Genomic DNA, 25470 nt, shown 5'->3' with positions numbered 1-25470 from the left:
AGGCAAATCGCAATCGCCTATGGAGTGTGATTGCATTTTTACCAAGCAATTGTGGCTCCATGTTGCAGTGATTACGTTTTTTCAGTCTCATTCCACAAAATGAGAACGGCACTGTAACTGCCACTGAAATGTTGCACGCAGTGCACCTTTACGATATAAGCACATTTCAGGCACTGCAAGGATTTACCACAGTGCATTGCTGAATACTGGCTATCAGCAAAGAGCAGAAACGCTCCCCACCAAAAGCACACGAAGTGTGAAGTGGCCCTTGAGAGAATTTTGATTGGTGATTACAAATTGTTGCAACCTGCAGTGTAGAGCTCAGGAGCATATTTAAAATGATTTATATACACCCCCAAGTTCTAAATATGGCCTCCTCCACCCCACAGCCATACCAATCCTCACCAAAAAGTTACAAAGCACAGAAGCGCAAACAAAACAAAAAAGATGCAGGCCGACAAAATCGTGATTCTGGAAAATACCAATTGCACTAGCAAATACCCGGCAATGCAATTTACATGTTCATGGCCTTGCTGTTGCTATTGGCAAAATGGGCACGATACACTTTTTGAATATAAACATGCCTAATACAAGAGGTCCCTAATTAGTTGATCTCCCTCTAAGATAGTTTATCATATTCTTTTTTGGCAGAGTACTTTGGCTAATCCAATTGGCTAAAAGTAAATCACATTTTGGCCAATAGGATTATAAGCCGGCCACCATGGCAAGGTAGACTCTTAGGGCAGGTTGGGGGAAGGGAGTGTGAGAGGTATTGGGGATGGCGGATTTGAAGAGGGATAAGGGGGATAGGTGGTCATCATGGGTACCACTCTTACATCCCCAAGTGAAAAGTCTGGAAACACGATGACCACCTGATAAATAATCGGGATCCATCTGGTTCCCTTTAGGCCTGGTTCAACATTGTGATCACAAAAGGCAAATCGCAATCGCCTATGGAGTGTGATTGCATTTTTACCAAGCAATTGTGGCTCCATGTTGCAGTGATTACGTTTTTTCAGTCTCATTCCACAGAATGAGAACGGCACTCTAACTGCCACTGAAATGTTGCACGCAATGCACCTTTGCGATATAAGCACACTTCAGGCACTGCAAGGATTTACCACAGTGCTTTGCTGAATACTGGCTATCAGCAAAGAGCAGAAACGCTCCCCACCAAAAGCACACCAAGTGTGAACTTGCCCTTGAGAGAATTTGATTGGTGATTACAAATTGTTGCAACCTGCAGTGTAGAACTCAGGAGCATATTTAAAATGATTTAAATATACCCCCAAGTTCTAAATATGGCCTCCTCCTTTCCACAGCCATACCAATCCTCACCAAAAAGTTACAAAGCACAGAAGCGCAAACAAAACAAAAAAGATGCAGGCCGACAATCGTAATTTACCAATTGCACTAGCAAAAACCCGGCAATGCAATTTACATGTTCATGGCCTTGTTGTTGCTATTGGCAAAATGTGCACGATACACTTTTTGAATATAAACATGCCTAATACAAGAGGTCCCTAATTAGTTGATCTCCCTCTAAGATAGTTTATCATATTCTTTTTTGGCAGAGTACTTTGGCTAATCCAATTGGCTAAAAGTAAATCACATTTTGGCCAATAGGATTATAAGCCGGCCCACCATGGCAAGGTAGACTCTTAGGGCAGGTTGGGGGAAGGGAGTGTGAGAGGTATTGGGGATGGCGGTTTTGAAGAGGGATAAGGGGGATAGGTGGTCATCATGGGTACCACTCTTACACGCCCAAGTGAAAAGTATGGAAACACGATGACCACCTGATAAATAATTGGGATCCATCTGGTTCCCTTTAGGCCTGGTTCAACATTGTGATCACAAAAGGCAAAATCGCAATCGCCTATGGAGTGTGATTGCATTTTTACCAAGCAATTGTGGCTCCATGTTGCAGTGATTACGTTTTTCAGTCTCATTCCACAGAATGAGAATGGCACTCTAACTGCCACTGAAATGTTGCACACAATGCACCTTTGCGATATAAGCACACTTCAGGCACTGCAAGGATTTACCACAGTGCTTTGCTGAATACTGGCTATCAGCAAAGAGCAGAAACGCTCCCCACCAAAAGCACACCAAGTGTGAACTGGCCCTTGAGAGAATTTGATTGGTGATTACAAATTGTTGCAACCTGCAGTGTAGAACTCAGGAGCATATTTAAAATGATTTAAATATACCCCCAAGTTCTAAATATGGCCTCCTCCTCCCCACAGCCATACCAATCCTCACCAAAAAGTTACAAAGCACAGAAGCGCAAACAAAACAAAAAAGATGCAGGCCGACAATCGTAATATACCAATTGCACTAGCAAAAACCCGGCAATGAAATTTACATGTTCATGGCCTTGTTGTTGCTATTGGCAAAATGTGCACGATACACTTTTTGAATATAAACATGCCTAATACAAGAGGTCCCTAATTAGTTGATCTCCCTCCAAGATAGTTTATTATATTATTTTTTGGCAGAATACTTTGGCTAATCCAATTGGCTAAAAGTAAATCACATTTTGGCCAATAGGACTGCAAGCCGGCCCACCATGGCAAGGTAGACTCTTAGGGCGGGTTGGGGGAAGAGAGTGTGAGAGGTATTGGGGATGGCGGTTTTGAAGAGAGATAAAAAGGTATAGCTGGTCATCATGGGTACCACTCTTACACCCCTAAGTAAAAAGTCTGGAAACACGATGACCACCTGATAAATAATTGGGATCCATCTGGTTCCCTTTAGGCCAGGTTCAACATTGGGATTGCAAAAGGCAAATCGCAATCGCCTATGGAGTGTGATTGCATTTTTACCAAGCAATTGTGGCTCCATGTTGCAGTGATTACGTTTTTCGAGTCTCACTCCACAGAATGAGAACGGCACTGTAACTGCCACTGAAATGTTGCACGCAGTGCACCTTTACGATATAAGCACATTTCAGGCACTGCAAGGATTTACCACAGTGCTTTGCTGAATACTGGCTATCAGCAAAGAGCAGAAACGCTCCCCACCAAAAGCACACGAAGTGTGAAGTGGCCCTTGAGAGAATTTTGATTGGTGATTACAAATTGTTGCAACCTGCAGTGTAGAGCTCAGGAGCATATTTAAAATGATTTATATATACCCCCAAGTTCTAAATATGGCCTCCTCCATCCCACAGCCATACCAATCCTCACCAAAAAGTTACAAAGCACAGAAGCGCAAACAAAACAAAAAAGATGCAGGCCGACAAAATCGTGATTCTGGAAAATACCAATTGCACTAGCAAATACCCGGCAATGCAATTTACATGTTCATGGCCTTGCTGTTGCTATTGGCAAAATGGGCACGATACACTTTTTGAATATAAACATGCCTAATACAAGAGGTCCCTAATTAGTTGATCTCCCTCTAAGATAGTTTATCATATTCTTTTTTGGCAGAGTACTTTGGCTAATCCAATTGGCTAAAAGTAAATCACATTTTGGCCAATAGGATTATAAGCCGGCCACCATGGCAAGGTAGACTCTTAGGGCAGGTTGGGGGAAGGGAGTGTGAGAGGTATTGGGGATGGCGGTTTTGAAGAGGGATAAGGGGGATAGGTGGTCATCATGGGTACCACTCTTACATCCCTAAGTAAAAAGTCTGGAAACACGATGACCACCTGATAAATAATCGGGATCCATCTGGTTCCCTTTAGGCCTGGTTCAACATTGTGATCGCAAAAGGCAAATCGCAATCGCCTATGGAGTGTGATTGCATTTTTACCAAGCAATTGTGGCTCCATGTTGCAGTGATTACGTTTTTCGAGTCTCATTCCGCAGAATGAGAATGGCACTGTAACTGCCACTGAAATGTTGCACGCAATGCACCTTTACGATATAAGCACATTTCAGGCACTGCAAGGATTTACCACAGTGCTTTGCTGAATACCGGCTATCAGCAAAGAGCAGAAACGCTCCCCACCAAAAGCACACCAAGTGTGAACTTGCCCTTGAGAGAATTTGATTGGTGATTACAAATTGTTGCAACCTGCAGTGTAGAACTCAGGAGCATATTTAAAATGATTTAACTATACCCCCAAGTTCTAAATATGGCCTCCTCCTCCCCACAGCCATACCAATCCTCACCAAAAAGTTACAAAGCACAGAAGCGCAAACAAAACAAAAAAGATGCAGGCCGACAATCGTAATTTACCAATTGCACTAGCAAAAACCCGGCAATGAAATTTACATGTTCATGGCCTTGTTGTTGCTATTGGCAAAATGTGCACGATACACTTTTTGAATATAAACATGCCTAATACAAGAGGTCCCTAATTAGTTGATCTCCCTCTAAGATAGTTTATCATATTCTTTTTTGGCAGAGTACTTTGGCTAATCCAATTGGCTAAAAGTAAATCACATTTTGGCCAATAGGATTATAAGCCGGCCCACCATGGCAAGGTAGACTCTTAGGGCAGGTTGGGGGAAGGGAGTGTGAGAGGTATTGGGGATGGCGGTTTTGAAGAGGGATAAGGGTGATAGGTGGTCATCATGGGTACCACTCTCAAACCCCCAAGTGAAAAGTCTGGAAACACGATGACCACCTGATAAATAATTGGGATCCATCTGGTTCCCTTTAGGCCTGGTTCAACATTGTGATCGCAAAAGGCAAATCGCAATCGCCTATGGAGTGTGATTGCATTTTTATTAAGCAATTGTGGCTCCATGTTGCAGTGATTACGTTTTTTCAGTCTCATTCCACAGAATGAGAACGGCACTCTAACTGCCACTGAAATGTTGCACGCAATGCACCTTTGCGATATAAGCACACTTCAGGCACTGCAAGGATTTACCACAGTGCTTTGCTAAATACTGGCTATCAGCAAAGAGCAGAAACGCTCCCCACCAAAAGCACACCAAGTGTGAACTTGCCCTTGAGAGAATTTGATTGGTGATTACAAATTGTTGCAACCTGCAGTGTAGAACTAAGGAGCATATTTAAAATGATTTAAATATACCCCCAAGTTCTAAATATGGCCTCCTCCTCCTCCCCACAGCCATACCAATCCTCACCAAAAAGTTACAAAGCACAGAAGCGCAAACAAAACAAAAAAGATGCAGGCCGACAATCGTAATATACCAATTGCACTAGCAAAAACCCGGCAATGAAATTTACATGTTCATGGCCGTGTTGTTGCTATTGGCAAAACGTGCACGATACACTTTTTGAATATAAACATGCCTAATACAAGAGGTCCCTAATTATTTGATCTCCCTCCAAGATAGTTTATTATATTATTTTTTGGCAGAATACTTTGGCTAATCCAATTGGCTAAAAGTAAATCACATTTTGGCCAATAGGACTGTAAGCCGGCCCACCATGGCAAGGTAGACTCTTAGGGCGGGTTGGGGGAAGAGAGTGTGAGAGGTATTGGGGATGGCGGTTTTGAAGAGAGATAAAAGGGATAGCTGGTCATCATGGGTACCACTCTTACACCCCTAAGTAAAAAGTCTGGAAACACGATGACCACCTGATAAATAATTGGGATCCATCTGGTTCCCTTTAGGCCTGGTTCAACATTGGGATTGCAAAAGGCAAATCGCAATCGCCTATGGAGTGTGATTGCATTTTTACCAAGCAATTGTGGCTCCATGTTGCAGTGATTACGTTTTTTCAGTCTCATTCCACAAAATGAGAACGGCACTGTAACTGCCACTGAAATGTTGCACGCAGTGCACCTTTACGATATAAGCACATTTCAGGCACTGCAAGGATTTACCACAGTGCTTTGCTGAATACTGGCTATCAGCAAAGAGCAGAAACGCTCCCCACCAAAAGCACACGAAGTGTGAAGTGGCCCTTGAGAGAATTTTGATTGGTGATTACAAATTGTTGCAACCTGCAGTGTAGAGCTCAGGAGCATATTTAAAATGATTTATATACACCCCCAAGTTCTAAATATGGCCTCCTCCACCCCACAGCCATACCAATCCTCACCAAAAAGTTACAAAGCACAGAAGCGCAAACAAAACAAAAAAGATGCAGGCCGACAAAATCGTGATTCTGGAAAATACCAATTGCACTAGCAAATACCCGGCAATGCAATTTACATGTTCATGGCCTTGCTGTTGCTATTGGCAAAATGGGCACGATACACTTTTTGAATATAAACATGCCTAATACAAGAGGTCCCTAATTAGTTGATCTCCCTCTAAGATAGTTTATCATATTCTTTTTTGGCAGAGTACTTTGGCTAATCCAATTGGCTAAAAGTAAATCACATTTTGGCCAATAGGATTATAAGCCGGCCACCATGGCAAGGTAGACTCTTAGGGCAGGTTGGGGGAAGGGAGTGTGAGAGGTATTGGGGATGGCGGATTTGAAGAGGGATAAGGGGGATAGGTGGTCATCATGGGTACCACTCTTACATCCCCAAGTGAAAAGTCTGGAAACACGATGACCACCTGATAAATAATCGGGATCCATCTGGTTCCCTTTAGGCCTGGTTCAACATTGTGATCACAAAAGGCAAATCGCAATCGCCTATGGAGTGTGATTGCATTTTTACCAAGCAATTGTGGCTCCATGTTGCAGTGATTACGTTTTTTCAGTCTCATTCCACAGAATGAGAACGGCACTCTAACTGCCACTGAAATGTTGCACGCAATGCACCTTTGCGATATAAGCACACTTCAGGCACTGCAAGGATTTACCACAGTGCTTTGCTGAATACTGGCTATCAGCAAAGAGCAGAAACGCTCCCCACCAAAAGCACACCAAGTGTGAACTTGCCCTTGAGAGAATTTGATTGGTGATTACAAATTGTTGCAACCTGCAGTGTAGAACTCAGGAGCATATTTAAAATGATTTAAATATACCCCCAAGTTCTAAATATGGCCTCCTCCTTTCCACAGCCATACCAATCCTCACCAAAAAGTTACAAAGCACAGAAGCGCAAACAAAACAAAAAAGATGCAGGCCGACAATCGTAATTTACCAATTGCACTAGCAAAAACCCGGCAATGCAATTTACATGTTCATGGCCTTGTTGTTGCTATTGGCAAAATGTGCACGATACACTTTTTGAATATAAACATGCCTAATACAAGAGGTCCCTAATTAGTTGATCTCCCTCTAAGATAGTTTATCATATTCTTTTTTGGCAGAGTACTTTGGCTAATCCAATTGGCTAAAAGTAAATCACATTTTGGCCAATAGGATTATAAGCCGGCCCACCATGGCAAGGTAGACTCTTAGGGCAGGTTGGGGGAAGGGAGTGTGAGAGGTATTGGGGATGGCGGTTTTGAAGAGGGATAAGGGGGATAGGTGGTCATCATGGGTACCACTCTTACACGCCCAAGTGAAAAGTATGGAAACACGATGACCACCTGATAAATAATTGGGATCCATCTGGTTCCCTTTAGGCCTGGTTCAACATTGTGATCACAAAAGGCAAAATCGCAATCGCCTATGGAGTGTGATTGCATTTTTACCAAGCAATTGTGGCTCCATGTTGCAGTGATTACGTTTTTCAGTCTCATTCCACAGAATGAGAATGGCACTCTAACTGCCACTGAAATGTTGCACACAATGCACCTTTGCGATATAAGCACACTTCAGGCACTGCAAGGATTTACCACAGTGCTTTGCTGAATACTGGCTATCAGCAAAGAGCAGAAACGCTCCCCACCAAAAGCACACCAAGTGTGAACTGGCCCTTGAGAGAATTTGATTGGTGATTACAAATTGTTGCAACCTGCAGTGTAGAACTCAGGAGCATATTTAAAATGATTTAAATATACCCCCAAGTTCTAAATATGGCCTCCTCCTCCCCACAGCCATACCAATCCTCACCAAAAAGTTACAAAGCACAGAAGCGCAAACAAAACAAAAAAGATGCAGGCCGACAATCGTAATATACCAATTGCACTAGCAAAAACCCGGCAATGAAATTTACATGTTCATGGCCTTGTTGTTGCTATTGGCAAAATGTGCACGATACACTTTTTGAATATAAACATGCCTAATACAAGAGGTCCCTAATTAGTTGATCTCCCTCCAAGATAGTTTATTATATTATTTTTTGGCAGAATACTTTGGCTAATCCAATTGGCTAAAAGTAAATCACATTTTGGCCAATAGGACTGCAAGCCGGCCCACCATGACAAGGTAGACTCTTAGGGCGGGTTGGGGGAAGAGAGTGTGAGAGGTATTGGGGATGGCGGTTTTGAAGAGAGATAAAAGGGATAGCTGGTCATCATGGGTACCACTCTTACACCCCTAAGTAAAAAGTCTGGAAACACGATGACCACCTGATAAATAATTGGGATCCATCTGGTTCCCTTTAGGCCAGGTTCAACATTGGGATTGCAAAAGGCAAATCGCAATCGCCTATGGAGTGTGATTGCATTTTTACCAAGCAATTGTGGCTCCATGTTGCAGTGATTACGTTTTTCGAGTCTCACTCCACAGAATGAGAACGGCACTGTAACTGCCACTGAAATGTTGCACGCAGTGCACCTTTACGATATAAGCACATTTCAGGCACTGCAAGGATTTACCACAGTGCTTTGCTGAATACTGGCTATCAGCAAAGAGCAGAAACGCTCCCCACCAAAAGCACACGAAGTGTGAAGTGGCCCTTGAGAGAATTTTGATTGGTGATTACAAATTGTTGCAACCTGCAGTGTAGAGCTCAGGAGCATATTTAAAATGATTTATATATACCCCCAAGTTCTAAATATGGCCTCCTCCACCCCACAGCCATACCAATCCTCACCAAAAAGTTACAAAGCACAGAAGCGCAAACAAAACAAAAAAGATGCAGGCCGACAAAATCGTGATTCTGGAAAATACCAATTGCACTAGCAAATACCCGACAATAAAATTTACATGTTCATGGCCTTGTTGTTGCTATTGGCAAAATGTGCACGATACACTTTTTGAATATAAACATGCCTAATACAAGAGGTCCCTAATTAGTTGATCTCCCTCTAAGATAGTTTATCATATTCTTTTTTGGCAGAGTACTTTGGCTAATCCAATTGGCTAAAAGTAAATCACATTTTGGCCAATAGGATTATAAGACGGCCCACCATGGCAAGGTAGACTCTTAGGGCAGGTTGGGGGAAGGGAGTGTGAGAGGTATTGGGGATGGCGGTTTTGAAGAGGGATAAGGGGGATAGGTGGTCATCATGGGTACCACTCTTACACGCCCAAGTGAAAAGTCTGGAAACACGATGACCACCTGATAAATAATTGGGATCCATCTGGTTCCCTTTAGGCCTGGTTCAACATTGTGATCGCAAAAGGCAAATCGCAATCGCCTATGGAGTGTGATTGCATTTTTACCAAGCAATTGTGGCTCCATGTTGCAGTGATTACGTTTTTTCAGTCTCATTCCACAGAATGAGAACGGCACTCTAACTGCCACTGAAATATTGCACGCAATGCACCTTTGCGATATAAGCACACTTCAGGCACTGCAAGGATTTACCACAGTGCTTTGCTGAATACTGGCTATCAGCAAAGAGCAGAAACGCTCCCCACCAAAAGCACACCAAGTGTGAACTTGCCCTTGAGAGAATTTGATTGGTGATTACAAATTGTTGCAACCTGCAGTGTAGAACTCAGGAGCATATTTAAAATGATTTAACTATACCCCCAAGTTCTAAATATGGCCTCCTCCTCCCCACAGCCATACCAATCCTCACCAAAAAGTTACAAAGCACAGAAGCGCAAACAAAACAAAAAAGATGCAGGCCGACAATCGTAATTTACCAATTGCACTAGCAAAAACCCGGCAATGAAATTTACATGTTCATGGCCTTGTTGTTGCTATTGGCAAAATGTGCACGATACACTTTTTGAATATATACATGCCTAATACAAGAGGTCCCTAATTAGTTGATCTCCCTCTAAGATAGTTTATCATATTCTTTTTTGGCAGAGTACTTTGGCTAATCCAATTGGCTAAAAGTAAATCACATTTTGGCCAATAGGATTATAAGCCGGCCACCATGGCAAGGTAGACTCTTAGGGCAGGTTGGGGGAAGGGAGTGTGAGAGGTATTGGGGATGGCGGTTTTGAAGAGGGATAAGGGTGATAGGTGGTCATCATGGGTACCACTCTTAAACCCCCAAGTGAAAAGTCTGGAAACACGATGACCACCTGATAAATAATTGGGATCCATCTGGTTCCCTTTAGGCCTGGTTCAACATTGTGATCGCAAAAGGCAAATCGCAATCGCCTATGGAGTGTGATTGCATTTTTATTAAGCAATTGTGGCTCCATGTTGCAGTGATTACGTTTTTTCAGTCTCATTCCACAGAATGAGAACGGCACTCTAACTGCCACTGAAATGTTGCACGCAATGCACCTTTGCGATATAAGCACACTTCAGGCACTGCAAGGATTTACCACAGTGCTTTGCTAAATACTGGCTATCAGCAAAGAGCAGAAACGCTCCCCACCAAAAGCACACCAAGTGTGAACTTGCCCTTGAGAGAATTTGATTGGTGATTACAAATTGTTGCAACCTGCAGTGTAGAACTAAGGAGCATATTTAAAATGATTTAAATATACCCCCAAGTTCTAAATATGGCCTCCTCCTCCTCCCCACAGCCATACCAATCCTCACCAAAAAGTTACAAAGCACAGAAGCGCAAACAAAACAAAAAAGATGCAGGCCGACAATCGTAATATACCAATTGCACTAGCAAAAACCCGGCAATGAAATTTACATGTTCATGGCCGTGTTGTTGCTATTGGCAAAATGTGCACGATACACTTTTTGAATATAAACATGCCTAATACAAGAGGTCCCTAATTAGTTGATCTCCCTCCAAGATAGTTTATTATATTATTTTTTGGCAGAATACTTTGGCTAATCCAATTGGCTAAAAGTAAATCACATTTTGGCCAATAGGACTGTAAGCCGGCCCACCATGGCAAGGTAGACTCTTAGGGCGGGTTGGGGGAAGAGAGTGTGAGAGGTATTGGGGATGGCGGTTTTGAAGAGAGATAAAAGGGATAGCTGGTCATCATGGGTACCACTCTTACACCCCTAAGTAAAAAGTCTGGAAACACGATGACCACCTGATAAATAATTGGGATCCATCTGGTTCCCTTTAGGCCTGGTTCAACATTGGGATTGCAAAAGGCAAATCGCAATCGCCTATGGAGTGTGATTGCATTTTTACCAAGCAATTGTGGCTCCATGTTGCAGTGATTACGTTTTTTCAGTCTCATTCCACAAAATGAGAACGGCACTCTAACTGCCACTGAAATGTTGCACGCAATGCACCTTTGTGATATAAGCACACATGAGGCACTGCAAGGATTTACCACAGTGCTTTGCTGAATACTGGCTATCAGCAAAGAGCAGAAACGCTCCCCACCAAAAGCACACCAAGTGTGAACTGGCCCTTGAGAGAATTTGATTGGTGATTACAAATTGTTGTAACCTGCAGTGTAGAACTCAGGAGCCTATTTAAAATGATTTAAATATACCCCCAAGTTCTAAATATGGCCCCCTCCTCCCCACAGCCATACCAATTCTCACCAAAAAGTTACAAAGCACAGAAGCGCAAACAAAACAAAAAAAGATGCAGGCCGACAATGGTAATTCTGGAAAATACCAATTGCACTAGCAAAAACCCGGCAATGCAATTTACATGTTCATGGCTTTGCTGTTGCTATTGGCAAAATGTGCACAATACACTTTTTGAATATAAACATGCCTAATACAAGAGATCCCTAATTAGTTGATCTCCCTCCAAGATAGTTTATTATATTATTTTTTGGCAGAATACTTTGGCTAATTCAATTGGCTAAAAGTAAATCACATTTTGGCCAATAGGATTATAAGCCGGCCACCATGGCAAGGTAGACTCTTAGGGCAGGTTGGGGGAAGGGAGTGTGAGAGGTATTGGGGATGGCGGTTTTGAAGAGGGATAAGGGGGATAGGTGGTCATCATGGGTACCACTCTTAAACCCCCAAGTGAAAAGTCTGGAAACACGATGACCACCTGATAAATAATTGGGATCCATCTGGTTCCCTTTAGGCCTGGTTCAACATTGTGATCGCAAAAGGCAAATCGCAATTGCCTATGGAGTGTGATTGCATTTTTACCAAGCAATTGTGGCTCCATGTTGCAGTGATTACGTTTTTTCAGTCTCATTCCACAGAATGAGAACGGCACTCTAACTGCCACTGAAATATTGCACGCAATGCACCTTTGCGATATAAGCACACTTCAGGCACTGCAAGGATTTACCACAGTGCTTTGCTGAATACTGGCTATCAGCAAAGAGCAGAAACGCTCCCCACCAAAAGCACACCAAGTGTGAACTGGCCCTTGAGAGAATTTGATTGGTGATTACAAATTGTTGCAACCTGCAGTGTAGAACTCAGGAGCATATTTAAAATGATTTAAATATACCCCCAAGTTCTAAATATGGCCTCCTCCTCCCCACAGCCATACCAATCCTCACCAAAAAGTTACAAAGCACAGAAGCGCAAACAAAACAAAAAAGATGCAGGCCGACAATCGTAATATACCAATTGCACTAGCAAAAACCCGGCAATGAAATTTACATGTTCATGGCCTTGTTGTTGCTATTGGCAAAATGTGCACGATACACTTTTTGAATATAAACATGCCTAATACAAGAGGTCCCTAATTAGTTGATCTCCCTCCAAGATAGTTTATTATATTATTTTTTGGCAGAATACTTTGGCTAATCCAATTGGCTAAAAGTAAATCACATTTTGGCCAATAGGACTGTAAGCCGGCCCACCATGGCAAGGTAGACTCTTAGGGCGGGTTGGGGGAAGAGAGTGTGAGAGGTATTGGGGATGGCGGTTTTGAAGAGAGATAAAAGGGATAGCTGGTCATCATGGGTACCACTCTTACACCCCTAAGTAAAAAGTCTGGAAACACGATGACCACCTGATAAATAATTGGGATCCATCTGGTTCCCTTTAGGCCTGGTTCAACATTGGGATTGCAAAAGGCAAATCGCAATCGCCTATGGAGTGTGATTGCATTTTTACCAAGCAATTGTGGCTCCATGTTGCAGTGATTACGTTTTTCGAGTCTCATTCCACAGAATGAGAACGGCACTGTAACTGCCACTGAAATGTTGCACGCAGTGCACCTTTACGATATAAGCACATTTCAGGCACTGCAAGGATTTACCACAGTGCTTTGCTGAATACTGGCTATCAGCAAAGAGCAGAAACGCTCCCCACCAAAAGCACACGAAGTGTGAAGTGGCCCTTGAGAGAATTTTGATTGGTGATTACAAATTGTTGCAACCTGCAGTGTAGAGCTCAGGAGCATATTTAAAATGATTTATATATACCCCCAAGTTCTAAATATGGCCTCCTCCACCCCACAGCCATACCAATCCTCACCAAAAAGTTACAAAGCACAGAAGCGCAAACAAAACAAAAAAGATGCAGGCCGACAAAATCGTGATTCTGGAAAATACCAATTGCACTAGCAAATACCCGGCAATGCAATTTACATGTTCATGGCCTTGCTGTTGCTATTGGCAAAATGGGCACGATACACTTTTTGAATATAAACATGCCTAATACAAGAGGTCCCTAATTAGTTGATCTCCCTCTAAGATAGTTTATCATATTCTTTTTTGGCAGAGTACTTTGGCTAATCCAATTGGCTAAAAGTAAATCACATTTTGGCCAATAGGATTATAAGCCGGCCACCATGGCAAGGTAGACTCTTAGGGCAGGTTGGGGGAAGGGAGTGTGAGAGGTATTGGGGATGGCGGATTTGAAGAGGGATAAGGGGGATAGGTGGTCATCATGGGTACCACTCTTACATCCCCAAGTGAAAAGTCTGGAAACACGATGACCACCTGATAAATAATCGGGATCCATCTGGTTCCCTTTAGGCCTGGTTCAACATTGTGATCACAAAAGGCAAATCGCAATCGCCTATGGAGTGTGATTGCATTTTTACCAAGCAATTGTGGCTCCATGTTGCAGTGATTACGTTTTTTCAGTCTCATTCCACAGAATGAGAACGGCACTCTAACTGCCACTGAAATGTTGCACGCAATGCACCTTTGCGATATAAGCACACTTCAGGCACTGCAAGGATTTACCACAGTGCTTTGCTGAATACTGGCTATCAGCAAAGAGCAGAAACGCTCCCCACCAAAAGCACACCAAGTGTGAACTTGCCCTTGAGAGAATTTGATTGGTGATTACAAATTGTTGCAACCTGCAGTGTAGAACTCAGGAGCATATTTAAAATGATTTAAATATACCCCCAAGTTCTAAATATGGCCTCCTCCTCCCCACAGCCATACCAATCCTCACCAAAAAGTTACAAAGCACAGAAGCGCAAACAAAACAAAAAAGATGCAGGCCGGCAATCGTAATTTACCAATTGCACTAGCAAAAACCCGGCAATGAAATTTACATGATCATGGCCTTGTTGTTGCTATTGGCAAAATGTGCACGATACACTTTTTGAATATAAACATGCCTAATACAAGAGGTCCCTAATTAGTTGATCTCCCTCTAAGATAGTTTATCATATTCTTTTTTGGCAGAGTATTTTGGCTAATCCAATTGGCTAAAAGTAAATCACATTTTAGCCAATAGGATTATAAGCCGGCCAACCATGGCAAGGTAGACTCTTAGGGCAGGTTGGGGGAAGGGAGTGTGAGAGGTATTGGGGATGGCGGTTTTGAAGAGGGATAAGGGGGATAGGTGGTCATCATGGGTACCACTCTTACATCCCCAAGTGAAAAGTCTGGAAACACGATGACCACCTGATAAATAATCGGGATCCATCTGGTTCCCTTTAGGCCTGGTTCAACATTGTGATCACAAAAGGCAAATCGCAATCGCCTATGGAGTGTGATTGCATTTTTACCAAGCAATTGTGGCTCCATGTTGCAGTGATTACGTTTTTTCAGTCTCATTCCACAGAATGAGAACGGCACTCTAACTGCCACTGAAATGTTGCACGCAATGCACCTTTGCGATATAAGCACACTTCAGGCACTGCAAGGATTTACCACAGTGCTTTGCTGAATACTGGCTATCAGCAAAGAGCAGAAACGCTCCCCACCAAAAGCACACCAAGTGTGAACTTGCCCTTGAGAGAATTTGATTGGTGATTACAAATTGTTGCAACCTGCAGTGTAGAACTCAGGAGCATATTTAAAATGATTTAAATATACCCCCAAGTTCTAAATATGGCCTCCTCCTCCCCACAGCCATACCAATCCTCACCAAAAAGTTACAAAGCACAGAAGCGCAAACAAAACAAAAAAGATGCAGGCCGGCAATCGTAATTTACCAATTGCACTAGCAAAAACCCGGCAATGAAATTTACATGATCATGGCCTTGTTGTTGCTATTGGCAAAATGTGCACGATACACTTTTTGAATATAAACATGCCTAATACAAGAGGTCCCTAATTAGTTGATCTCCCTCTAAGATAGTTTATCATATTCTTTTTTGGCAGAGTATTTTGGCTAATCCAATTGGCTAAAAGTAAATCACATTTTAGCCAATAGGATTATAAGCCGGCCAACCATGGCAAGGTAGACTCTTAGGGCAGGTTGGGGGAAGGGAGTGTGAGAGGTATTGGGGATGGCGGTTTTGAAGAGGGATAAGGGGGATAGGTGGTCATCATGGGTACCACTCTTAAACCCCCAAGTGAAAAGTCTGGAAACACGATGACCACCTGATAAATAATTGGGATCCATCTGGTTCCCTTTAGGCCTGGTTCAACATTGGGATTGCAAAAGGCAAATCGCAATCGCCTATGGAGTGTGATTGCATTTTTACCAAGCAATTGTGGCTCCATGTTGCAGTGATTACGTTTTTCGAGTCTCATTCCACAGAATGAGAATGGCACTGTAACTGCCACTGAAATGTTGCACGCAGTGCACCTTTACGATATAAGCACATTTCAGGCACTGCAAGGATTTACCACAGTGCTTTGCTGAATACTGGCTATCAGCAAAGAGCAGAAACGCTCCCCACCAAAAGCACACGAAGTGTGAAGTGGCCCTTGAGAGAATTTTGATTGGTGATTACAAATTGTTGCAACCTGCAGTGTAGAGCTCAGGAGCATATTTAAAATGATTTATATATACCCCCAAGTTCTAAATATGGCCTCCTCCTCCCCACAGCCATACCAATCCTCACCAAAAAGTTACAAAGCACAGAAGCGCAAACAAAACAAAAAAGATGCAGGCCGACAATCGTAATATACCAATTGCACTAGCAAAAACCCGGCAATGAAATTTACATGTTCATGGCCTTGTTGTTGCTATTGGCAAAATGTGCACGATACACTTTTTGAATATAAACATGCCTAATACAAGAGGTCCCTAATTAGTTGATCTCCCTCCAAGATAGTTTATTATATTATTTTTTGGCAGAATACTTTGGCTAATCCAATTGGCTAAAAGTAAATCACATTTTGGCCAATAGGACTGTAAGCCGGCCCACCATGGCAAGGTAGACTCTTAGGGCGGGTTGGGGGAAGAGAGTGTGAGAGGTATTGGGGATGGCGGTTTTGAAGAGAGATAAAAGGGATAGCTGGTCATCATGGGTACCACTCTTACACCCCTAAGTAAAAAGTCTGGAAACACGATGACCACCTGATAAATAATTGGGATCCATCTGGTTCCCTTTAGGCCTGGTTCAACATTGGGATTGCAAAAGGCAAATCGCAATCGCCTATGGAGTGTGATTGCATTTTTACCAAGCAATTGTGGCTCCATGTTGCAGTGATTACGTTTTTTCAGTCTCATTCCACAAAATGAGAACGGCACTCTAACTGCCACTGAAATGTTGCACGCAATGCACCTTTGCGATATAAGCACACATGAGGCACTGCAAGGATTTACCACAGTGCTTTGCTGAATACTGGCTATCAGCAAAGAGCAGAAATGCTCCCCACCAAAAGCACACCAAGTGTGAACTGGCCCTTGAGAGAATTTGATTGGTGATTACAAATTGTTGCAACCTGCAGTGTAGAACTTAGGAGCCTATTTAAAATGATTTAAATATACCCCCAAGTTCTAAATATGGCCTCCTCCTCCCCACAGCCATACCAATTCTCACCAAAAAGTTACAAAGCACAGAAGCACAAACAAAACAAAAAAAGATGCAGGCCGACAATGGTAATTCTGGAAAATACCAATTGCACTAGCAAAAACCCGGCAATGCAATTTACATGTTCATGGCTTTGCTGTTGCTATTGGCAAAATGTGCACAATACACTTTTGGAATATAAACATGCCTAATACAAGAGGTCCCTAATTAGTTGATCTCCCTCTATGATAGTTTATTATATTCTTTTTTGGCAGAGTACTTTGGCTAATCCAATTGGCTAAAAGTAAATCACATTTTGGCCAATAGGATTATAAGCCGGCCCACCATGGCAAGGTAGACTCTTAGGGCAGGTTGGGGGAAGGGAGTGTGAGAGCTATTGGGGGTGGCGGTTTTAAAGAGGGATAAGGGGAATAGGTGGTCATCATGGGTACCACTCTTACACCCCCAAGTGAAAAGTCTGGAAACACGATGACCACCTGATAAATAATTGGGATCCATCTGGTTCCCTTTAGGCCTGGTTCAACATTGTGATCACAAAAGGCAAATCGCAATCGCCTATGGAGTGTGATTGCATTTTTACCAAGCAATTGTGGCTCCATGTTGCAGTGATTACGTTTTTTCAGTCTCATTCCACAGAATGAGAACGGCACTCTAACTGCCACTGAAATGTTGCACGCAATGCACCTTTGCGATATAAGCACACTTCAGGCACTGCAAGGATTTACCACAGTGCTTTGCTGAATACTGGCTATCAGCAAAGAGCAGAAACGCTCCCCACCAAAAGCACACCAAGTGTGAACTGGCCCTTGAGAGAATTTGATTGGTGATTACAAATTGTTACAACCTGCAGTGTAGAACTCAGGAGCATATTTAAAATGATTTAAATATACCCCCAAGTTCTAAATATGGCCTCCTCCTCCCCACTGCCATACCAATCCTCACCAAAAAGTTACAAAGCACAGAAGCGCAAACAAAACAAAAAAAAGATGCAGGCCGACAATGGTAATTCTGGAAAATACCAATTGCACTAGCAAAAACCCGGCAATGAAATTTACATGTTCATGGCCTTGTTGTTGCTATTGGCAAAATGTGCACGATACACTTTTTGAATATAAACATGCCTAATACAAGAGGTCCCTAATTAGTTGATCTCCCTCCAAGATAGTTTATTATATTATTTTTTGGCAGAATACTTTGGCTAATCCAATTGGCTAAAAGTAAATCACATTTTGGCCAATAGGACTGTAAGCCGGCCCACCATGGCAAGGTAGACTCTTAGGGCGGGTTGGGGGAAGAGAGTGTGAGAGGTATTGGGGATGGCGGTTTTGAAGAGAGATAAAAGGGATAGCTGGTCATCATGGGTACCACTCTTACACCCCTAAGTAAAAAGTCTGGAAACACGATGACCACCTGATAAATAATTGGGATCCATCTGGTTCCCTTTAGGCCTGGTTCAACATTGGGATTGCAAAAGGCAAATCGCAATCGCCTATGGAGTGTGATTGCATTTTTACCAAGCAATTGTGGCTCCATGTTGCAGTGATTACGTTTTTCGAGTCTCATTCCACAGAATGAGAACGGCACTGTAACTGCCACTGAAATGTTGCACGCAGTGCACCTTTACGATATAAGCACATTTCAGGCACTGCAAGGATTTACCACAGTGCTTTGCTGAATACTGGCTATCAGCAAAGAGCAGAAACGCTCCCCACCAAAAGCACACGAAGTGTGAAGTGGCCCTTGAGAGAATTTTGATTGGTGATTACAAATTGCTGCAACCTGCAGTGTAGAGCTCAGGAGCATATTTAAAATGATTTATATATACCCCCAAGTTCTAAATATGGCCTCCTCCTCCCCACAGCCATACCAATCCTCACCAAAAAGTTACAAAGCACAGAAGCGCAAACAAAACAAAAAAGATGCAGGCCGACAAAATCGTGATTCTGGAAAATACCAATTGCACTAGCAAATACCCGGCAATGCAATTTACATGTTCATGGCCTTGCTGTTGCTATTGGCAAAATGGGCACGATACACTTTTTGAATATAAACATGCCTAATACAAGAGGTCCCTAATTAATTGATCTCCCTCTAAGATAGTTTATCATATTCTTTTTTGGCAGAGTACTTTGGCTAATCCAATTGGCTAAAAGTAAATCACATTTTGGCCAATAGGATTATAAGCCGGCCACCATGGCAAGGTAGACTCTTAGGGCAGGTTGGGGGAAGGGAGTGTGAGAGGTATTGGGGATGGCGGATTTGAAGAGGGATAAGGGGGATAGGTGGTCATCATGGGTACCACTCTTACATCCCCAAGTGAAAAGTCTGGAAACACGATGACCACCTGATAAATAATCAGGATCCATCTGGTTCCCTTTAGGCCTGGTTACACATTGTGATCACAAAAGGCAAATCGCAATCGCCTATGGAGTGTGATTGCATTTTTACCAAGCAATTGTGGCTCCATGTTGCAGTGATTACGTTTTTTCAGTCTCATTCCACAGAATGAGAACGGCACTCTAACTGCCACTGAAATGTTGCACGCAATGCACCTTTGCGATATAAGCACACTTCAGGCACTGCAAGGATTTACCACAGTGCTTTGCTGAATACTGGCTATCAGCAAAGAGCAGAAACGCTCCCCACCAAAAGCACTCCAAGTGTAAACTTGCCCTTGAGAGAATTTGATTGGTGATTACAAATTGTTGCAACCTGCAGTGTAGAACTCAGGAGCATATTTAAAATGATTTAAATATACCCCCAAGTTCTAAATATGGCCTCCTCCTCCCCACAGCCATACCAATCCTCACCAAAAAGTTACAAAGCACAGAAGCGCAAACAAAACAAAAAAGATGCAGGCCGGCAATCGTAATTTACCAATTGCACTAGCAAAAACCCGGCAATGAAATTTACATGTTCATGGCCTTGTTGTTGCTATTGGCAAAATGTGCACGATACACTTTTTGAATATAAACATGCCTAATACAAGAGGTCCCTAATTAGTTGATCTCTCTCTAAGATAGTTTATCATATTCTTTTTTGGCAGAGTACTTTGGCTAATCCAATTGGCTAAAAGTAAATCACATTTTGGCCAATAGGATTATAAGCCGGCCCACCATGGCAAGGTAGACTCTTAGGGCAGGTTGGGGGAAGGGAGTGTGAGAGGTATTGGGGATGGCGGTTTTGAAGAGGGATAAGGGGGATAGGTGGTCATCATGGGTACCACTCTTAAACCCCCAAGTGAAAAGTCTGGAAACACGATGACCACCTGATAAATAATTGGGATCCATCTGGTTCCCTTTAGGCCTGGTTCAACATTGTGATCACAAAAGGCAAATCGCAATTGCCTATGGAGTGTGATTGCATTTTTACCAAGCAATTGTGGCTCCATGTTGCAGTGATTATGTTTTTTCAGTCTCATTCCACAGAATGAGAACGGCACTCTAACTGCCACTGAAATGTTGCACGCAATGCACCTTTGCGATATAAGCACACTTCAGGCACTGCAAGGATTTACCACAGTGCTTTGCTAAATACTGGCTATCAGCAAAGAGCAGAAACGCTCCCCACCAAAAGCACACCAAGTGTGAACTTGCCCTTGAGAGAATTTGATTGGTGATTACAAATTGTTGCAACCTGCAGTGTAGAACTAAGGAGCATATTTAAAATGATTTAAATATACCCCCAAGTTCTAAATATGGCCTCCTCCTCCCCACAGCCATACCAATCCTCACCAAAAAGTTACAAAGCACAGAAGCGCAAACAAAACAAAAAAGATGCAGGCCGACAATCGTAATATACCAATTGCACTAGCAAAAACCCGGCAATGAAATTTACATGTTCATGGCCTTGTTGTTGCTATTGGCAAAATGTGCACGATACACTTTTTGAATATAAACATGCCTAATACAAGAGGTCCCTAATTAGTTGATCTCCCTCCAAGATAGTTTATTATATTATTTTTTGGCAGAATACTTTGGCTAATCCAATTGGCTAAAAGTAAATCACATTTTGGCCAATAGGACTGTAAGCCGGCCCACCATGGCAAGGTAGACTCTTAGGGCGGGTTGGGGGAAGAGAGTGTGAGAGGTATTGGGGATGGCGGTTTTGAAGAGAGATAAAAGGGATAGCTGGTCATCATGGGTACCACTCTTACACCCCTAAGTAAAAAGTCTGGAAACACGATGACCACCTGATAAATATTTGGGATCCATCTGGTTCCCTTTAGGCCTGGTTCAACATTGGGATTGCAAAAGGCAAATCGCAATCGCCTATGGAGTGTGATTGCATTTTTACCAAGCAATTGTGGCTCCATGATGCAGTGATTACGTTTTTCGAGTCTCATTCCACAGAATGAGAACGGCACTGTAACTGCCACTGAAATGTTGCACACAGTGCACCTTTACGATATAAGCACATTTCAGGCACTGCAAGGATTTACCACAGTGCTTTGCTGAATACTGGCTATCAGCAAAGAGCAGAAACGCTCCCCACCAAAAGCACACGAAGTGTGAAGTGGCTCTTGAGAGAATTTTGATTGGTGATTACAAACTGTTGCAACCTGCAGTGTAGAGCTCAGGAGCATATTTAAAATGATTTATATATACCCCCAAGTTCTAAATATGGCCTCCTCCACCCCACAGCCATACCAATCCTCACCAAAAAGTTACAAAGCACAGAAGCGCAAACAAAACAAAAAAGATGCAGGCCGACAAAATCGTGATTCTGGAAAATACCAATTGCACTAGCAAATACCCGGCAATGCAATTTACATGTTCATGGCCTTGCTGTTGCTATTGGCAAAATGGGCACGATACACTTTTTGAATATAAACATGCCTAATACAAGAGGTCCCTAATTAGTTGATCTCCCTCTAAGATAGTTTATCATATTCTTTTTGGGCAGAGTACTTTGGCTAATCCAATTGGCTAAAAGTAAATCACATTTTGACCAATAGGATTATAAGCCGGCCACCATGGCAAGGTAGACTCTTAGGGCAGGTTGGGGGAAGGGAGTGTGAGAGGTATTGGTGATGGCGGATTTGAAGAGGGATAAGGGGGATAGGTGGTCATCATGGGTACCACTCTTACATCCCCAAGTGAAAAGTCTGGAAACACGATGACCACCTGATAAATAATCGGGATCCATCTGGTTCCCTTTAGGCCTGGTTCAACATTGTGATCACAAAAGGCAAATCGCAATCGCCTATGGAGTGTGATTGCATTTTTACCAAGCAATTGTGGCTCCATGTTGCAGTGATTACGTTTTTTCAGTCTCATTCCACAGAATGAGAACGGCACTCTAACTGCCACTGAAATGTTGCACGCAATGCACCTTTGCGATATAAGCACACTTCAGGCACTGCAAGGATTTACCACAGTGCTTTGCTGAATACTGGCTATCAGCAAAGAGCAGAAACGCTCCCCACCAAAAGCACACCAAGTGTGAACTTGCCCTTGAGAGAATTTGATTGGTGATTACAAATTGTTGCAACCTGCAGTGTAGAACTCAGGAGCATATTTAAAATGATTTAACTATACCCCCAAGTTCTAAATATGGCCTCCTCCTCCCCACAGCCATACCAATCCTCACCAAAAAGTTACAAAGCACAGAAGCGCAAACAAAACAAAAAAGATGCAGGCCGACAATCGTAATTTACCAATTGCACTAGCAAAAACCCGGCAATGAAATTTACATGTTCATGGCCTTGTTGTTGCTATTGGCAAAATGTGCACGATACACTTTTTGAATATATACATGCCTAATACAAGAGGTCCCTAATTAGTTGATCTCCCTCTAAGATAGTTTATCATATTCTTTTTTGGCAGAGTACTTTGGCTAATCCAATTGGCTAAAAGTAAATCACATTTTGGCCAATAGGATTATAAGCCGGCCACCATGGCAAGGTAGACTCTTAGGGCAGGTTGGGGGAAGGGAGTGTGAGAGGTATTGGGGATGGCGGTTTTGAAGAGGGATAAGGGTGATAGGTGGTCATCATGGGTACCACTCTTAAACCCCCAAGTGAAAAGTCTGGAAACACGATGACCACCTGATAAATAATTGGGATCCATCTGGTTCCCTTTAGGCCTGGTTCAACATTGTGATCGCAAAAGGCAAATCGCAATCGCCTATGGAGTGTGATTGCATTTTTATTAAGCAATTGTGGCTCCATGTTGCAGTGATTACGTTTTTTCAGTCTCATTCCACAGAATGAGAACGGCACTCTAACTGCCACTGAAATGTTGCACGCAATGCACCTTTGCGATATAAGCACACTTCAGGCACTGCAAGGATTTACCACAGTGCTTTGCTAAATACTGGCTATCAGCAAAGAGCAGAAACGCTCCCCACCAAAAGCACACCAAGTGTGAACTTGCCCTTGAGAGAATTTGATTGGTGATTACAAATTGTTGCAACCTGCAGTGTAGAACTAAGGAGCATATTTAAAATGATTTAAATATACCCCCAAGTTCTAAATATGGCCTCCTCCTCCTCCCCACAGCCATACCAATCCTCACCAAAAAGTTACAAAGCACAGAAGCGCAAACAAAACAAAAAAGATGCAGGCCGACAATCGTAATATACCAATTGAACTAGCAAAAACCCGGCAATGAAATTTACATGTTCATGGCCGTGTTGTTGCTATTGGCAAAATGTGCACGATACACTTTTTGAATATAAACATGCCTAATACAAGAGGTCCCTAATTAGTTGATCTCCCTCCAAGATAGTTTATTATATTATTTTTTGGCAGAATACTTTGGCTAATCCAATTGGCTAAAAGTAAATCACATTTTGGCCAATAGGACTGTAAGCCGGCCCACCATGGCAAGGTAGACTCTTAGGGCGGGTTGGGGGAAGAGAGTGTGAGAGGTATTGGGGATGGCGGTTTTGAAGAGAGATAAAAGGGATAGCTGGTCATCATGGGTACCACTCTTACACCCCTAAGTAAAAAGTCTGGAAACACGATGACCACCTGATAAATAATTGGGATCCATCTGGTTCCCTTTAGGCCTGGTTCAACATTGGGATTGCAAAAGGCAAATCGCAATCGCCTATGGAGTGTGATTGCATTTTTACCAAGCAATTGTGGCTCCATGTTGCAGTGATTACGTTTTTTCAGTCTCATTCCACAAAATGAGAACGGCACTCTAACTGCCACTGAAATGTTGCATGCAATTCACCTTTGCGATATAAGCACACATGAGGCACTGCAAGGATTTACCACAGTGCTTTGCTGAATACTGGCTATCAGCAAAGAGCAGAAACGCTCCCCACCAAAAGCACACCAAGTGTGAACTGGCCCTTGAGAGAATTTGATTGGTGATTACAAATTGTTGTAACCTGCAGTGTAGAACTCAGGAGCCTATTTAAAATGATTTAAATATACCCCCAAGTTCTAAATATGGCCTCCTCCTCCCCACAGCCATACCAATTCTCACCAAAAAGTTACAAAGCACAGAAGCGCAAACAAAACAAAAAAAGATGCAGGCCGACAATGGTAATTCTGGAAAATACCAATTGCACTAGCAAAAACCCGGCAATGCAATTTACATGTTCATGGCTTTGCTGTTGCTATTGGCAAAATGTGCACAATTCACTTTTTGAATATAAACATGCCTAATACAAGAGGTCCCTAATTAGTTGATCTCCCTCTATGATAGTTTATTATATTCCTTTTTGGCAGAGTACTTTGGCTAATCCAATTGGCTAAAAGTAAATCACATTTTGGCCAATAGGATTATAAGCCGGCCACCATGGCAAGGTAGACTCTTAGGGCAGGTTGGGGGAAGGGAGTGTGAGAGGTATTGGGGATGGCGGTTTTGAAGAGGGATAAGGGGGATAGGTGGTCATCATGGGTACCACTCTTACACCCCCAAGTGAAAAGTCTGGAAACACGATGACCACCTGATAAATAATTGGGATCCATCTGGTTCCCTTTAGGCCTGGTTCAACATTGTGATCACAAAAGGCAAATCGCAATCGCCTATGGAGTGTGATTGCATTTTTACCAAGCAATTGTGGCTCCATGTTGCAGTGATTACATTTTTTCAGTCTCATTCCACAGAATGAGAACGGCACTCTAACTGCCACTGAAATGTTGCACGCAATGCACCTTTGCGATATAAGCACACTTCAGGCACTGCAAGGATTTACCACAGTGCTTTGCTGAATGCTGGCTATCAGCAAAGAGCAGAAACGCTCCCCACCAAAAGCACACCAAGTGTGAACTGGCCCTTGAGAGAATTTGATTGGTGATTACAAATTGTTACAACCTGCAGTGTAGAACTCAGGAGAATATTTAAAATGATTTAAATATACCCCCAAGTTCTAAATATGGCCTCCTCCTCCCCACAGCCATACCAATCCTCACCAA

The sequence above is a fragment of the Hyperolius riggenbachi genome, chromosome 5 (assembly GCF_040937935.1).
Source record: "Hyperolius riggenbachi isolate aHypRig1 chromosome 5, aHypRig1.pri, whole genome shotgun sequence".
NCBI classification, from domain to species: domain Eukaryota; kingdom Metazoa; phylum Chordata; class Amphibia; order Anura; family Hyperoliidae; genus Hyperolius; species Hyperolius riggenbachi.
The sequence above is the reverse complement of the archived record's forward strand: the minus strand, read 5'-3'. Positions refer to the sequence as shown.